The following is an 18,129-nucleotide window of genomic DNA, read 5'->3' as shown; positions in this document are numbered from 1 at the left end:
CCCATCTCCTCAACGGCACCTCCATCTCTTGGCCTGGGGCTTCCTCTGGTTGCTACGGCCCCGTTTGTATAGAACTCTGTGCGATGGGGATAATAAAAGTGCCTATCTCTAGTGCCCCACAGAGAGGGGATCCTCAGACTTCTGCCGTCGGGGTGTAGACCTAGCGCTCGCCCTTCTCTTGCCCATCTCTGTGACTCCCCCTACCCACCGGAGTGGCTGTGTCAGAATATCCGGCAGAGGATGAGGGATGGAGGAGACCTGAAGGGGCCTGGCGCCCTGGTGGCTTCCTGCCCCACCACTCCTGACCTCTTGCCCTTGGGCCACATGGGCTGGCTCCGGCTCCCCCCCCGCCCTCTCAGACATCTAAGATGCCCCAGTTGAGTCATAGGGTGTAAGAGGACACCAGGCGCCCGGGACTGCCGGATGACCCTGGCACCTTGGCAGGGTAGCTGCTGCTGTGTGGGGCTCTCAGAACCGGGACCGTCTCGGGCTGGGGACCTGGAGGTGACACAGCCCCTCAGCCTGCAGCCTGCCGGAGCCGGAGGCACAGGCCTTGTCCGATAGTTAGTGTCACTGGGACCCCGCTGTCCTTTGTGGCTGCCTCCTGGGGCTGGTTTGCCCTTGGTCTCTGTGTGGTCTTCGGTGTGGGGCTGGTCCTGCCCCGGGAAGCGGTAGGCTTTCATCTACAGGACTGGATGTCAGGGACTCCAAAGGCACGCTCCCCACCCCGCAGCTGAAGTCTTGCCCCTCCCCAGGCTGTCTCTGCAGGAGGTCTGGGGCGGAGCATCGCCCTCGTCCAGGTAGGCTTGGCAAAAGTTACCAAACTGTAGTCAGGACCAGCGACGCGATCTGTGGAGCTCTGTGCAACATGAAAAATGCAGGTTATGAAGGTTAGGAAATGCAGGTTATGAAATTATGCAGAATTGCCAGACAGTGACCACGGAGCAGTAAGCCAAGTGTGGGGCCCGTCGTGGTAGCACAGGTGGCACTGGCCTAAAGCCCGGCTCCGACTGTGATCCTTATCTGTCAGCATGATCCAGTTTGTCAGAACTCCCCGTGCACCAAGGAGTGGCCCTGGAGCTGCTCAGAGATGATACAAGGACACAGAGTCAAAATGTACCCCTTCCCCAGCTTAGGATATCTGTTGTCTCAGAGATACTTGGAACCAGTGTTCCAAGCTGGAGCGTGGCCAATGGGAGCAGGAGCAGGAAATTGGAGGGAGGGAGGAATGAGAGGGGTGGGCATTTATTCCACTAGCTCTCTCCCAGAACCTCCTATCCTGGCTGGGTCCCTGTCCCAGGTCACAGCTCCTGTTCAGGCATAGAGCCAGCCCTGCCTCTAGGGTCTGACTCTCCTAGCTGATAGCTCCCTCGCCTTGGCTCGCCAGACCCTGGGCTGGTCACGGAGTCCAGTTGTCACTACTGCCCCCCCGCCCTGGCCCTGGCTGAGATGTCCTAATACCCTGCCCAAGCCTCTCTGTAAATAGTGCCTTTATCAAACTCTCCCAGGATTTTCCTGATTTGAATTTGCATCTATTTCCTTCTGGGACCCTGACTGGTACAAGGATCTTTGTTCTCTGTCGTACTCCCAGATCTATCTTTGTAGCTCCCAGTCCCTTGGGACAGCCAGGTCAGGGGCTGAGTATCCAGGAACTCTGGTCAGGGCCTACTCCCTGGCTTCTTGCAGAAGTGGGGACCCTCCCTCATGTTTTCCCAAAGATGTCCACCGGAGCTTCCATCTTTAGCTAATTGGGAACCAGGGACCTAGAAGTCATGTCGTTCCTTCTTCAGCTTCAGGGCCTGATGGAGGCAAGTGGGTTTCCTCAATCAGCGCCTCAGCCCCAGAGAGATCCTCTTTGATCAGGTGACCAGGTAATCAGACAAGCAGAGGATCAGATAACTAGGCAACCAGGTGACCAGATAGCCAGGCAGGCAGACGTGTAAACAGCCCTTGCTGAAGGGCTCTCCCTTTTCTGGTATTCCTCTTCTCCCTTCAATTTCTCTTCTCTTCCTGTCACTCCCCTAGCTTACCTTTGACCTAAACCAGTCAGCCAGTCAGGCTTAATCAAAGCTGATCACAGGACCTTCATCGCAAGGAAGAGATTCTTTCTTGCCTGGACCTGCTGAGAGGTAGTGAGGTCTGGAGGTCCTGACCTTAAATCCAGGACAGGGGCCAAACAGGAAGAAGGCAGGGCTGAGAGGCAGATGTGCATTGAGCCCTGATTAAGCCATTCCTGAAGCTGGCTCCCCTGGAACCTTTCAGTTACATGAGCCAATGAATTCCCTTTTTGCTTAAAGCCAGTTTATGTGGAGTGTAATAATAAGAAATACATGTATTTGGTCTTTGTCTCCATTCTTGGCACAGAGCATCTCAAAACCCTTGGAATTTCTTAGGTGATAGGAGTGTCTTTTGTTATTCATAATGAGTCCTACTGATCACACTTGAATTTATGCTAATGAGGTGATTTAGGGTCAGGTCCCTATGTAGCTTCTGGATGGGGTGGGGGAACCCTTCCCAAACTCCTATGAATCTCTTCATCTGGTTGCTAATCTGTATCCTTTCTATTAACCTGGTAATGTAAGTATAAGTAAATATTTCCCTGAGTCTGTGAGGCATCCTAGCAAATTACAGGAGCTGAGGAGGGGGTTGTGGGAAGCCCTGATTTACAGCTGGTCACTCTATGGGTGTCCTGGACTTGCGATTGGCACTTGAGGTGAGGAGCAGTTTATTTGTCCCTAGCTTTATTGGGATGTAATTGACATACAACATCGTTTGAGTTTAAGTGGTATACAATGTGTTGATTTGATACACTCATATATAGCAAAAATGATTACCACCCTAGCTTTGGTTTCCACTTCCATCTTACTACAGAATTATCATTTCTTTTTTTGTGATCAGGACATTTAAGGTTTACTTTTTTTTTTTTTTTAAAGATTTTATTTATTGGACAGAGAGAGACACGGCGAAAGAGGGAACACAAGCAGGGGGAGTGGGAGAGGGAGAAGCAGGCTTCCCGTGGAGCAGGGAGCCCAATGCAGGGCTCAATCCCAGGACCCTGGGATCATGACCTGAGCCAAAGGCAGACGCTGAACGACTGAGCCACCCAGGCACCCCTAAGGTTTACTTTCTTAGCAACATAAGTGAGATCAACAGTATTTGCTTTTGTATGGCTTATTTCACTTAGCATAATGCCCTCAAGTTTTATCCAAGTTGTTGCAAATGGCAGGATTTCCTTCTTTCTCCTGCCTGAGCAATATTCCATTTTACAGACACACACACCCCACGGATCTTCTTTATCCATTCACCTGTTGACAGACACTCCCGTTGTTTCCATGTCTTGGCTCTTGTGAATAATGCTGTAGTGAAATCAGGGGTGCAGAGAATCTCTTGGAGATCCTATTTTCATTTCCTTTGGATACTTCTCCAGAAGTGGGATTGCTGGATCAGCTGATAGTCCCCTTTTAAATTTTTTGAGGAATCTCCATCCTGTTTTCCACAGTGGCCGCATCAATTTACATTCCGAAGTGGGGGGTAGTTTTTACCTGTGGGGTCTGATGCTACCTCCAGGAATCAGAATGGAGTTAAATCGTAGGACAACCCAGTTGGTGGCCACAGGAGAAATGAACTGCTTTGTCGTGGGGAAAACCCCACGCCTTTGGCGTCTGAAGTGTTTGGGGTGAGAATGTAGAGACAGCTCCCCAGACCCTGCAAAGGCAAGAGCCCTGGCTGGATTGGGAGCCACGGATGCTTTGCTCCTCTGGCCTGCCGTTGAGTGTGAGAGGGATCAGGACAGAACCGCACGCCCAAGAGGCCTCTCTTTGCTTGGGAGAGTCACTCGGGAGGCCTGGGATCAAACGTGGATTTGCTTCTAGCGAGCTGGATCAATGGACATGTCCCTTCTGCTCTCGGGCCTCGCTTCTCCTGCGTAGCTGTGGGGAGATCTCCTTGCCCTGCTTTGCCACAAGGGGTGAGCATCATTCCCTGGGAGCCGTTGGGGGTGTGTGAAGGCCGCGAGCAGAGCCGACTCAGCTGGCTCTCAGAACCCAAGTCCTTGTGGCCTCCAGGAGAGGAGCCAGGGCCCTCCTGCCCCCATTCTTCATTTAGAAAGCTCAGGCTCCCAGCCAGGGTGAGAGCCTCATGCTGTGGCAACTAAGCCTTCTCCTCTCTGGGCCTCTCCCTCCTTCTCTTTGTGCTTCCCTCAAATTGGTGTTGCGCAGGGAGCTGAGCACATGATGTTAATGACCATTTTATCAGGAAAGCCCATCTGCTCTCATAACTCAGCCTTTAATCGCTTGGAATTTCTTGTCCCGAATGCTTAGAGCTGTGCTTCTCAAAGAATGGATTTCAGACCAGCAGTGTGAGCATCACCAGGGGACTTGTTAGAAATGCACATTCTCAGGCCCCGCGCCAGACCTGGGCTGGGGCCCAGCAATGTGTGTTTGAAGGAGTCCCCCCAGGGGATGCTTGCTCAAGTGTGAGAACCCCGTGGAGCTGCTGTGAGAACAGCATGCAGCTGTTGCTGGTACACAGGGGCAGGAGGGGATGATCTGGTACCTGCCTAATCTCCTGGAGCGGCAGGTACCCCATTCCGCGCCCCTCTCGGCTCCTGGGAGTGAGTGTTGGCTGCTGACAGCCTCCAGCTGACCCTTCGCTTGAGCACTGCCCTGTGCTGAATCTCAGAATCTGCAATCCCAGAAATGCCTGCGAGATTATGTACAAACCCGCGCCCCCTGCCCACCAGTGGGCCACAACCAATCACGGATGGTTGGGGTGTCTCAGCCTGGCCCCTTGTCTCAAGGTGGGACGTCCTGGTGTGAATTACTCTCCAGATCCCCTCTGTGAATTAGGTCGAGGCTTTCATTGTTAGACTTTAATTGCTCCAAGTTGCTGCTTATCCCAAATGCCTAGAGCTGTGGTTGGTGCAACAGGTAGGAATTACCGTATGACACCCTGGTGTAAAAAGAAAATGTCATTTGACTTGCTTTGGAAAAATAAAAATAAGCCTGGCTCCGAGGCCCTGCCTACCAAGATGACTATGCTGGGTTCCTGTCCTCTGCAAGCTGGTTCCAATCAGTCAGGAGGGCCTTCTGCAGTCCTGGAAGCTGGGGAGGCCCCTGCATCTCAGGTGCTGGTGAGCACCGCAGGGATGGGGTCATTTTCCTCTTGCTCTCAAAGAATCAGCTTGTCTGCTCTCGGTCAAGACATCACAGGGACGTGTTTCACGGGGAAATAAAAAAAAAATGTGATTATTCTCCTCCCCAACTGCCCTTCCTGAGAGGGGAGAGAGGAAAATGTTTACTTTCTGTCTTCAATGAGGGGAAAAAAAAACAAAACCAAAGGCAGGGCATGATTTAGTTTCTGGCAGGTATCAGAGCAGATGATGTGTGTGTGTGTGTGCGCGTGTGTGTAGAGATGTGTGTGTGTGTAGAGATGTGTGTGTGTGTAGAGATGCGTGCGCGCAGAGGTGTGTTTGCACGTGTGTACTTAGAGGTGTATTTACATGTGTGAGCCTGGGGCTTGGGTTCCATTACAGAGAGATAGTAACCAAGGCCAGAGGCCCCATCACCGCCCATCCCTGGCCCCCCTCCCCAGGGTGTCAGTCGCGCCCTCCGTGTCAGTTTTCCACCCGGGGCCTCACGACTGCCACAGCTCTCACCTTCTACCCTGTGGGAGGCCACTGGGAGCATGGCAGGTGTTGCTGGACGGGACAGTGCCATGGCCTGTCTGAGCTCCAGCACCTCTTTGCTTTGGTGCTCCAGGGGTCTAAAATCCTGAGTTGGGAGCAAAAACAGCAAAACCCGGGTACTCTTGGCCCTAAACATCCAGAGGCCTGGGGGGTGAGGGAGAAGGGGAATCTAGGTAAATAAAAATACAAAAAGACCAGACAGAAATATAGGAAAACATTTACAACCCCCTTACCCCCCCCGGGATCTGTGCTTCTGGGTGCTCTCTATTCATGGCTTTGCTTTTATTTGCATTTTCGAGACTTTCTAAAACCAGGACGAATTATATGTACAGCAATTAAAAATGAAACCACAGAATAATGATAAACACCCCCACCTCTCTTCCTTGAGTGCCAGCTTCCTTTCCTACCCCTGTTATCAGAGGAAAGCTTTTATTTCCTCAACTTGGTCTTAGGAAAACCTCTCCGCACACAGAAAGAAATGCAAAGAACAGTACAGTTACAATATACAGAAGGGTACAATATACCCTTCCACCTAGGTTCAAAAGTGGGAATATTTTTTCCTCTTTGCTTTATTTATATATAGATACTTTTTCCTGAAAGGTTTGAAAGTAAATTGTGATGTGTTTCACTTCTAAACACGCCTGAATACATCATCTATGTATCAAGATTCCAAAGACTCCAGGCGCCAGTTTCGTGTGGAATGTCCCACAATCTGGTTGAGTGACCGTCAGCCCTCCCTCCCCAGGCCATTTGCCTCCACAGGATGTTTCTCTGGACTGCTTCCCCTGTCCAGATTGGCAGAAGATTCAGGGTCTATTGCAAGCCCCACCTCCTCCATGAAGCCTTCCCTGGCGTTATCAAATATACCCTGTTTGGTTATTCAACTCTTCGTTCAACAGTTCACGAGTAGAACAACTCAGCCCGAGACCCAGACCTGCTCTCTGGGAGCCTGTGGTCCGAATGTCGGGCAGGAAACAGGCAATTAGGCAGAGGGCTGTGGGTGCTGTGGGAGGCACTAGGACTTGGTGCTGGTGGAGGAGGTCCGAGAGAGGAGCCTCCCTGAGGCTGGGAGTGGTCAGAGAGGGTATTTCAGAGAGGCTGAGGGCATCTGAGCTGAGTCGTGAAAGATCCACGGGAGGATGGGGAGCCAGGGACGGGTCAGAATTGGGGGAAGGCGTCTTGGTTAGATGCTCGTGTTAGAAAAATTTCTCTGCCCACCTAGTCAAAAATACTGTTTGGATGAACGAGCTACAGAAGAGAGAATGGATTAGAGAAGGACAGAACTGGAGGCACAGGGTCTATCTGGGAGTATTACAGTCATCCAGGGGATAATCACAGTGTTGACCCGAGTAGATGGATTCGAGGGTGTTGGAGAGGTCCCCATGGCAGGGTTTGGCTGTGACTAGATGCGGGAGGGTGAGCAGAGACATAAGTCAGACTGGATCAAGCATCCACACTTCTGGCTTGAGCAGCTGGACTGATATGGTGCCTTTGATGAGTCAGGTAATTTAAAAAAAGAAATAGGATTTTATGGGTGGGTGGGTGGGGAAATGAGCTTCCTTTCGCGTGTGTTTTGTTTGAAGTTCCTGAGGCTCATCCAAGCGGAGACATCTGATAGTGGGGAGTTTATATGAAAGGTCAGGGGACTCATCTAGACTGCGGGTACAGATTGGTGGGGCTTTAGCAAACGCATGGCTAGTGAAGCACGCCTAGGAAGAGAGTGTGTCTGGAGAGAGGCGGGCTGAGCCCCACACTCAGAGGAACTGCCACATTTAAGAGTCAGAAGGAGGGGACTGAAAAGGAGTGGCTAGAAAGGTAAAGAGGAAAGCCAGGCCCTGGTGCCAAAGAAACCAAGAATGCTGCCAAGGAAGGAGGAAGTGGCTAGTGAGTCGGATGATCCCAAGAGGGTAAGTCAGACGAGGATGTACAAAGGTCCTCTGAGGATGTTATCATTGAGGAACAGTTTCCATGGAGCAATAAGAGCAGAAGTAAGAGCTCCAGGGGCTGGAGTGATAAGGACAACTAAGGCAGGCAGATGCCAATAAGGTTTGCTCCTTGAGTGATAGGGAGGAGCTGAGAGTGGGGGCTGGATGGATGGAGGAAGGGAGAGCCCTTTGAAAAGGGTCTCTCATTCTCCACTGTCCCTCAGTAATTGGCTGGGGAGGAGGGGAAGCTCTAATGGGACATGGGGGTGGAGGAAGAATGTGGCAACTACCAAATAAACACACCATCCAGGGAAGCCGGCCAAGGCTGGGCCCAGAATATCTGGAACGGAACCCATCTTCCTTCTGAAGCAGGAAGTGGTGCTGGGAGCTGAGTTGACCGTGGAATTTCCGAGCTGTGAGGATATTCCCGGTGAATGCCTTTTATTTATTTATTTTTTCATTCATGAAAAAGAGTTGGAATTAAGTGACACCCACCCCCCAACATTCCCTCCCACAGAGGAAGCGCTTAATTTAGCTTAATGTTCCCAGTTGAAAAATATCCTTGAGGTCTGGAGACGTTTGCTGGCTTGTTTGTCACCCTTAAATATGGCAGGATGTTAATGCATATGGCAGGATCGGGCTCTTTGTGTCTTGATTTCAGCAGAGAGAATAGGTGGCACCATCCTAACATCAGTACCAAGGGGAAGTCCTGTGAGACCACCTACACAGGATGTGGGAAGAGGTGTCGAACACCAGCTTTGGGAACCTTAGATGACCCTCCCCACGCTGGCCCATCAAAGAGGTTGGTGAGGCAGAGAGAGAGAGAAAGTGTAGAAAATTAGAATTTCTTTGCAGGCACTTGTGCTAGGGGTCTATCTCCCTTGTGATGAGGGAGAGTGGTGCTTCCCCCTTATCTAGGGTCAAATGAGAGGAGCCTCAATGATACCACTCAGAAAGCTTAATATATGCCCCTGGAACTTGTTAGGGTGCAGTAGATTGGCCTTGGAACCACCCAAGAAATTTGATTTGTGAAAGGACTGTGCCTAAAGCTGACTACCTGGGATCTAAATGGAAATGTGATTGTGTTTGGGAAGTAGCTATAGCCCCAGAGGTGGTGGGTCAAAGGGGCTAATCTTCTTGTACCAGATGTGGACACACATAAGAAGCAAAGAGGATTGTTTAGATCCTTCCCCAAAGGGTCACCTGGCATGAGGGGTGACCCCAGCATGAGGATCCTGGAGGTGGACCATCCCAGATACTTATAAAAGGTGTTTATAAGAGGTCTATCTATGAGGAGTTTTTAAAAGACATCCTAAGCAAGAGATAGGCCAGGATCCCAAGGCTTTCTCAAGCATTTATGGGAAGGGTTCTTGGCTGTACAATGGGCATCTGTCCAACAGCAAAGATCAGAATACAGCTGTTGCTTTCATATCTGTGATCTTGTAATTTATCTTAAGAAATATATATTTAGCTTTTGTCCCTGGTTTCTGGCACGAAGCTCCTAAAATCCTTGGGATTTCTTAAGTGATAAGAGCAATAAAGGTATCTTGATATTCGTAACAAACCCTTTTCAATCTCACCTGAGTTTATGTTAATGAAGTGACATTTGGAAAGGCCCAAGGATGGAAACTGGTTGCCAGGGAACCAACCATGAGATTGGAGGGTTGGAACGTTCAGTTCCTGCTCCCTGTACTTCCAGGGAGGGGAGAGGGGTTGGAGATTGAGTTCAATCACCAATGGCCAATGATTTATTCAATCAGGTCTATGTAACAAAGCCTCTATAAAACCCCAAAAGGACAGGGCTGGGAGAACTTCTGGGTTGGTGAACACACAGAGGTGCTGGGAGAATTCATGCTCAAAGAAGGCTTGGAAGCTCCATGCTCTTTCCTCCATACCTTGTCCTATGCATGCATCTCTTCCATCTGGTTGTTCCTGAGTTACATCCTTTTATAATAAACTGGTAATCTAGTAAGTAAAATGTTTCTCTGAATTCTGTGAGCCACTCTAGCTGACTAATCAAACCCAAGGAGGGGGTCATGGAACCTCCAATCTATAGCTGTGGGTCCAAAGCACAGATGGGGCACCTGGGTGGCTCAGTCAGTTAAGTGTCTGACTCTTGATTTCGGCTCAGGTCATGATCTTAGGGTCGTGAGATAGAGCCTCTCGTTGGGCTCTGTGCTGAGCGTAGAGAGATTCTCTCTCTCTCCTTCCTCTCTGCCCCTCCCCCTGACCGTGCTCTCCCTCTGTCTAAAAAAAAAAAAAGAAGAAGCACGGAGGACAACCTGGCAGAGAGAGCACAAGCAGGGGGAGCAGCAGAGGGAGAGGGAGAAGCAGGCTCCCTGCTGAGCAGCAAGCCTGACATGGGGCTCGATCCCAGGACCCTGGGATCATGACCTGAGTCGAAGGTAGATCTTGACTTTTGAACTGGAGTCATTTATTGGGTCGGATTTGGGGGTCATCTCCCTTGGGGAGGGGCAAGAGATTTTCTATGTGTGGGTACAAGGGTTTGCATGGCAAAAGTGGTGGACTGTTAGAAAGATTACTAAATGTACCCCATCTTCTCTATTTTCTTTTTATTCTATAGCAGTGAAAGTTTTTGCTAGGCACTTGGTTACCAGCCTGGGCCCCATTTCCCAGATTCCTCTGCAGCTGGATGTAGCTATGTATCCAGGCCTATGAAATACGAATGGAAGTGAGGTATACAATTCCCTGGTTTTACCCTTAAAAGGACTGTTCACTTTAGCTTCGTCTCCATTTCTGAAATGATTTATTATTTTACTCAAAATTCTCTAAGTGCAGCACCTTATTTCTAATTTTTTCTATTCTGATTTATGTTGCTATTTCATATCTTATAGAATCTCATTATCTTTTAGCTCATTTCGGTATAGAAAATTACATTTTAAAATCTGTTTTGTGGGCACATCTTTCTAACTCATGTTCCTTGTCTGTAGGGATGCTATTTTGCTCCTTATCTCATTCTTTCTGATAATAACATTATATGGGATTTGGCCTTGATAATTTTCTATTGCTTATTTCTATGTCAAGTTAGTTTTCCTGAACTTTTAGAAGAAGGTTAACCAGGACTCCAGTACAAATAGAAGCAAACGACAGTGGGTCTCCTTGTCTTATTATAGAATTTTAAGTGTAAAAATGTAACATTTCTCTTTAAGTATGTTTTTTTCTTTTTTTTAATTTAAATTCAATTAGCCAACATATATTACGTCATTAGTTTTTGATGTAGTGTTCAATGATTCATTAGTTGCATATAAGTATGTTTTTTATTTAAAAGGATGTTGGTGGACATCATTTACTAGGTTTAGGAAGTTCCATTCTGTTTCCAGATACTTACGAATTTTAATTTTTAATGGACATGATTTAAAAAATATATTTTTCCATTTGAGGTAATCTTGTGTGTTTTTGAAATTTAATAGTGAGGTGAATAATGTATTTTAATGTTGAACTATTTCTGAATTCTGGAGGTAAATCTAATGAGGGTATAATGCGTTGTTGCTTTAAATACATTATTGTACATAGTTTGTAGAATTTTGTTGAATTTTTATTTTTTATTATTTATTTATTTATTTATTTATTTAAAGATTTTATTTATTTATTTATTAGAGAGTGAGAGAGAGAGAAACAGTGTGAGAGGGGAGGGGGTCAGAGGGAGAAGCAGGCTCCCCGCTGAGCCGGGAGCCCGATGTGGGACTTGATCCCAGGACCCCGGGATCATGACCTGAGCTGAAGGCAGTCGCTTAACCAACTGAGCCACCCAGGCGCCGTGTTTTGAATTTTTATATCTATGCTTATAAATGATATTGGCCTGTGATATTTCTTTCTCATTTTGTTTAGTTTGGGTATCAAACCCAGAAAGGTTTTTCTAACCTCATAAAATGATTTGGGACATGTTCTTTTTTATTTTCTGAAACAGTTTGCATGAGATTGGAATGTTCTATTCCTTGAACGCTTTGAAGAAACTGCTTATAAAACCATCAGAACTCCTTTTTAAAGGGGTAGGTTTTCAAACATTTGATTAAATTTTTCAAATGGTTATGGAATAATTTATCTTTTCTATTTCTCCTTGAGTCAGTTTTGAATAGACATATTTTCTATGAAGTTATGCATTTCATCTAAGTTTTTAAGTTTAGTAGCAAAAAACTTCATAGTGTATAGTTGTTTATAGTTTAAATTTCTGTATTTTCTATTATCATGCATCTTTTTTCTTTTTTTTTTAGATTTTATTTATTTATTTGAGAGAGAGAATGAGAGATAGAGAGCATGAGAGGGAGGAGGGTGAGAGGGAGAAGCAGACTCCCTGCTGAGCAGGGAGCCTGATGTGGGACTCGATCCCAGGACTCCAGGATCATGACCTGAGCTGAAGGCAGTCGTTTAACCAACTGAGCCACCCAGGCGCCCTCTTTTTTCATTTTTAATATTGTTAGGTTGTACCTTCTTATATATTATATATATTCTTTTTATGGTATATATAATATATTCTTATAATATATATGATATATACATATCTTATATATATTATATATGTACTTAATGCCCAAATTCTATTATTTCATTCCTTCTGTCTTTCCAGATTTATTCTATTATTTTCCCCTCATGTTTAATGTTGACTGATGAGCTCAATAATTTTCAGCCTTTCTTCTTTTCTAATATTATCATTTATAGTTATATGCCAATCACATGTCGTGTTTCCTAGAAGTAGAGCCTAAGGTGGGGATTCTTGTATATAGGATTTATTGAGAGAGGGCTCTCAGAATAAGGGAGCTGAGAGAAGCTGAAGGGAAGCTGGAGGAAGGAGCTAAGCAAGGATGTGGTCTCAGCTGGAACCCATCCAGGCCTGATCCATGGGGAGCTCGGGAACATGAGTGGACACTCTGAGGCCAACTGGGCTGAACTTTTGTATTCCTACCCAATCAATAATTGACTACAGACTGCTGTTGGGAGTGGGAGGGACGGCAACTCTTCCAGGTGAGATGGCTCTCATCAACTGAGGGCAATCCTCTTAGAAGGGGCAGCCAGGAATTGCTGGCAGGCACATTTACCATTACGTGTGAAAAAGCATTATGTCTAAAAATTTACATATCTTTTTTTAAAAAGATTTTATTTATTTATTTGACAGAGAGAGAGGGAGAGAGAGCAAGCAGGGGGAGCAGCAGCAGAGGTAGAGGGAGAAGCAGGTTCCCCGCTGAGCAGGGAACCCCATGTGGGGCTCTATCCCAGTACCCTGGGATCATGACCTGAGCCAGAGTCAGACTCTTAACCGACTGAGCCACCCAGGCGCCCCATATGTATCTTAATTAAAAAACACTTTATTGCTAAAAAATGCTAACCCTCATCTGAGCTTTCAGTGAGTCATAATCTTTGCTGGTGGAGGGTCTTGCCCTGATGTTAATGGCTGCTGACTGGTCAGGATGGTGGTTGCTGAAGTTTGGGGTAGGTGTGGCAATTTCTTGCTGTTTTTATTGAAGTATAGTTGACATACAACATTGTATTTGTTTCAGGTGTACAACAGAGTGATTTGACATTTTATACATTACTCTATGCTCACCATGATAAGTGTAGGCAGTTTCTTAAAATAAGACAACATTGAAGTTTGCTACATTGATTGACTCTTCCTTTCATTAACATCATGTGATGCTGTTTGATACATTTTGCACACCCTAGAACTTCTTTCAAATTTGGAGTCAATCCTCTCAAACCCTGCTGCTGCTTTATCAACTAAGTTTATGTCATATTCTAAATCCTTTCCGTCATTTCAACAGTCTTCACAGCATCTTCCCCAGGAGTAGATACCATCTCAAGAAACCACTTTCTTTGCTCATCCAGAAGAAGCAACTCTCTATCCATTAAAGTTTGGTCATGAGATGGCAGCAATTCAGTCACATCTCCAGGTTCCACTTCTAATTCTAGTTCTCCAGCTAGTTTCACCACCTCTGCAGTTACTTCCTCCACTGAAGTCTTGAATCCCTCAAAGTCGTCCATAAGGTTTGGAATCAACTTCTTCCTAACTTCCATTAATGTTGATATTTTGACCTCTTCCTATGAATCATGAATGTTCTTACTGGTATCTCGAATGGTAAATCCTTTGCAGAATGTTTTCAATTTACTTTGTCCAGATCCATCAGAGGAATCACTATCTATGGTGGTTATAGTCTTACAAAATGTATATCTTTTTCTTTTCTTTCCTTTCTTTTTCTTTCTTTCTTTCTTTCTTTCTTTCTTTCTTTCTTTCTTTCTTTCTTTCTTTCTTTCTTTCTTTCTTCTTTCTTTCTTTCTATCTAGAGGAAGAGCGAGAGAGAGAGAAAGAGCAAGTGGGGGGGCAGAGGGAGAGTGAGAGAATCTTAAGACTCCACGCTGAATGCAGAGACCAATGTGGGGCTCGATCTCACGACCCGGAGGTCATGACCTGAGCCAAAATCAAGAGTCAGACACTTAACCAACTGAGCCCCTCAGGCACTCCCAAAATGTATTTCTTAAATAATAAGACTTAAAAGTCAAAATTACTCCCTGATCTATGGGCTGCAGAAGGATGCTGTGTTAGCAGGCATGAAAACAACATTAATCTTGTGTATCTCTATCAGAGTTCTTGGGTGACCAGGTGCATTGTCAATGAGTAGTAATATTTTGAAAGGAATCTTTTTTTTCTGAGCAGTGATTCTCAACAGTGGGCTTAAAATATTCAGTAAACCATGTCGTAAACGAACTTGCTATTATCTAGGCTTTGATGTTTCATTTATAGAGCATAGGCAGAGTAGATTTAGCATAATTCTTAAGGGCCCTAGGATTTTTGGAATGATAATGACTATTGGTTTCAACTTCAAGCCACCAGTTGCGTTAGCCCCTACCAGGAGAGTCAGCCTGTCCTTTGAAACTTGAAGTCAGGCATTACCTTCTCTTCTTCAGCTGTGAAAGTCCTAGATGGCATCTTCTTCCAATATAAGGCTGTTTCATCTACACTGAAAGTCTGGTGTTTAGTGTAGGCACCTTCATTCTTAGCTAGGTCTTCTGGATAACTTGCTGCAGCTTCTACATCTGCACTTGCCACATCACCTTGCACTTTTATGTTGTGGAGATGCTTCTTCCCTTAAACCTCATGAACCAACCTCTGCTAGCTTCATTCTTCTCTTCTGCAGCTTCCTTACCTCTCTCAGCCTTCACAGAAGAGAGTTAGGGCCTTGCTCTGGAGTAGGCTTTGGCTTCAGGGAATGTTGTGGCTGTTTTGATCTTCTATACAGACCCCTCAAACATTCTTCATATCAGCACCAAGGCTGTTTCACCTTCTTATCATTTGTGTGTCCGCTGGAGTAGTACTTTTAATTTCCTTCAGGAACTTTTCTCTTATACTCACAACTAGGCTAACTCTTCGGCACATGTGACCTAGCTTTCAGCCTGTCTTGGCTCTTGACATGCCTTCCTCACTAAGCTTAATCATTTCTGGTTTTTTATTTAAAGTGAGAGATAAGCTATTTTTCCTTTCACTTGAGCACTTCAAGGTCATTTTAGAGTTAGTAATTGGCCTAATTTCAATATTGTTGTGTTTCAGGGAATAGGGAGGCCTGAGGAGAGGAAGAGAGATGCGGGGACAGCTGGTTGGTGGAGCAGTCTGAACACACAACATTCATTAAGCTTGTTGTCTTCTATGGGCACCGTTTGTGGTGTTCCTAAACAGTTACAATAGTTAACATCAAAGATCACTGATCATATCATATCTTATTATATTACATTATATGTATAGTAATAAAGAAGTTTGAAATATTGTAGGAATTACCAAAATGTGACATAGAGACATGAAGTGAGCAAATGCTGTTGGAAAAATGGCGCTGATAGACTTGCCTGATGCAGGGTTGTCACAAACCTTCAATTTGTAAAAGACGCAATATCTGTGAAGTGCAATCAAACAAAGTATGCCTGTACATGATGTTGGAGGCAGTTTTGTAATTCTATTTTTTTCTCACCAGACAACAACCAGGGATTTTATGAAATAAAACAAAGATACCCATAAGTAGATAAAGCCATGTTGTGGCCAACAAGCTTGCCTGTCACTCACCATGCAATGCAACTCAAAGCAGGAGAAATTCCCAAAGCCCTCAAACTGCACAAAAGACATTTCAAAAACAATGAGAGGCTGGTGTGACTGATGTATCATGTGGGAACTACTGCCGAAACTCTGAAAATCAGTTTCCCAGAAGCTTTTTGCTGACTTTGAACAGGAGCAGCTTAATTTCTAGAGATGCGATTCAATCAGGGAAAAATGAAACTGTGATTTTCGTCAAGTAGGGAATGATGACAATATTACACATTCTTTAAAAACCTCAAAATTGTACTGTCAATTCTAAAAGCACTAAAGAAATTAATATCATAAGCACAGGTTTCCAAAATAAGCAAATCACTGTGATGCTATATGTAGCTGCCACTAACCCAAAGAGGACATAATATTTACTGTGAATATGGTGTTCATATAGTTTAATTTTCAAAACAGAATACTTATGAGAGTAAAAGAGGGAGTGTGGGTACTTATGTAAGGATAGCAGGGACTGTCCCAAGTAAATTGGATCACCCTGATTTTAAATTATAGAGCAATTTCTGAGAGTGGTATTTTCCCCAAAGATGTTATTGTGGCTGCATACAATAATGGATGGATGCTGGCTGAGCCAATGGAGGATTACCTAAGAGGCATTTAGGATAGATGTACAGGAGTCATTGGCAACCAGTCTACCCAGTACATTACTCCTGATGTATGTTGTGGGCATTTATTTGAACAGTGAGATAATGAGCTCAAGAGACGAAAATAAGGAAAATATAAACAGAGGGCCAGAGACGGAGAGTTCTAATACTTATTAGAAAGCGAGAAATTCTAATACTTATTTAATCAAAGTTCCAGAATTTAAAGAACAAGAGAGACAAGGACAGAGGCAATATTTGAAGAGATAATAGCTAAAAAATATCTGAAACAATTGAAAGATACCAACCCACAGATTCAAGAAGCTCAATTCTAGACTCGACATAAAAAGAAATCTACACCTAGCTACAGAGGACCAAAGACACAGAGAAAAATCTTAAGAGCAGCCAGAGGGGGCAGAAAAAAGACATAACTTTTATTTAGCTGGCAATGGAAGTGAGAAGAAAGTGGAATGATATTTTCACTGTATTGGGGGAAAAAAAAAATCCATATAATTCTATACCCAGCTAAAACATCTTTTAAGAAAGGCGAAATAAAGGCATTTCCATTAAATGTAAAGCCTAAATTCTGAGTTTATCCCCAGCCAAACTTTACTAACGATTGTTCAATAAGTGCTTTAATTAGAAGGAAAATGAGCTCAGATAAAAGGGCTGAGAAGCAAAAAATATGTGAAGAGCAAAAGAAAAATAAAACGAAAGAAAGAAAGGTAGAAATAAAGAAAGAAAGAAAGAGAGAGAGAAAAGTAAACGTGTTTATGTATTTTTCCATTGTATTCACTTCCCAGCACAAGACACATTCTCTTTTTATGGCTCTGCCACTTGCCCAATTCTCAGGAGCTTCTGAGTGGAAAATAAAGCACTGCTACCAAATGCTTTAGGAGGTTGAGAAAAAGTAGTTTCAAGGCCAGAGTATTTGCTGCCATTAGAAAGGCTATGACTACCTTTATTTTGAAATCTGTGATGGAAACCACAGAGAAAAAAATATGGTTTAAAGGAAACACATGATGGGATCATTTCAAGTTCATTTGTCTTGTTCAAAAAGTGGAATATAAAAATAAGTCTCAATTCAATGATAAAACAAACAACCCAGGGGCGCCTGGGTGGCTTAGTCATTAAGCATCTGCCTTAAGCTCAGGTCGATCCCAGGGTCCTGGGATCGAGCCCCGCATCAGGCTCCCTGCTCGGTGGGAAGCCTGCTTCTCCTTCTCCCATTCCCCCTGCTTGTGTTCCTTCTCTCACTGTGTCTCTCTCTGTCAAATAAATAAATAAATAAAATCTTAAAAAAAAAAAAAACCAAACAATCCAATAAAAAACGGGCAAGGATTTGAGCAGACACTTCACAAAAGAAGATATACAGATGACAAAAAAGCACATGACAAGATGCTCAACATCATTAGCCATTATGGAAAAGTAGATTAAAACTACTATTGAGATGTCATGACACTCCTACCATATGACCCAGTGATCCAACTTCTAAGTATTTATCCAAGTGAAATAAAACTTACGTCCACACATAAATCTGTATGCAAATGTTTATAGCAGTTTTATTCATAGTCTCCCAATAAGAAATAACCCACATGTCCTTCAACTAGTGAACAATAAAATCTGGTATATCCATATAATGGAATACTACTCAGCAATCTAAAGGAATGAACTACTAATATACATGACATAGATGAATTTCAAATGCATTAGGCTAAGTGAAAGAAGCCAGACTCAAAAGGCTACATACTGTATGATTCCATGTATTCCAGAAGCAAAATTGTGGGGACAGAAAACAGATCAATGGTTTCCAGAGGCTGGAGAAGGGGGAGGGATTAACTATCA

This window comes from Halichoerus grypus, chromosome 10, assembly GCF_964656455.1.
Source record: "Halichoerus grypus chromosome 10, mHalGry1.hap1.1, whole genome shotgun sequence".
Taxonomy (NCBI): domain Eukaryota; kingdom Metazoa; phylum Chordata; class Mammalia; order Carnivora; family Phocidae; genus Halichoerus; species Halichoerus grypus.
This window is presented reverse-complemented; position numbering follows the sequence as displayed.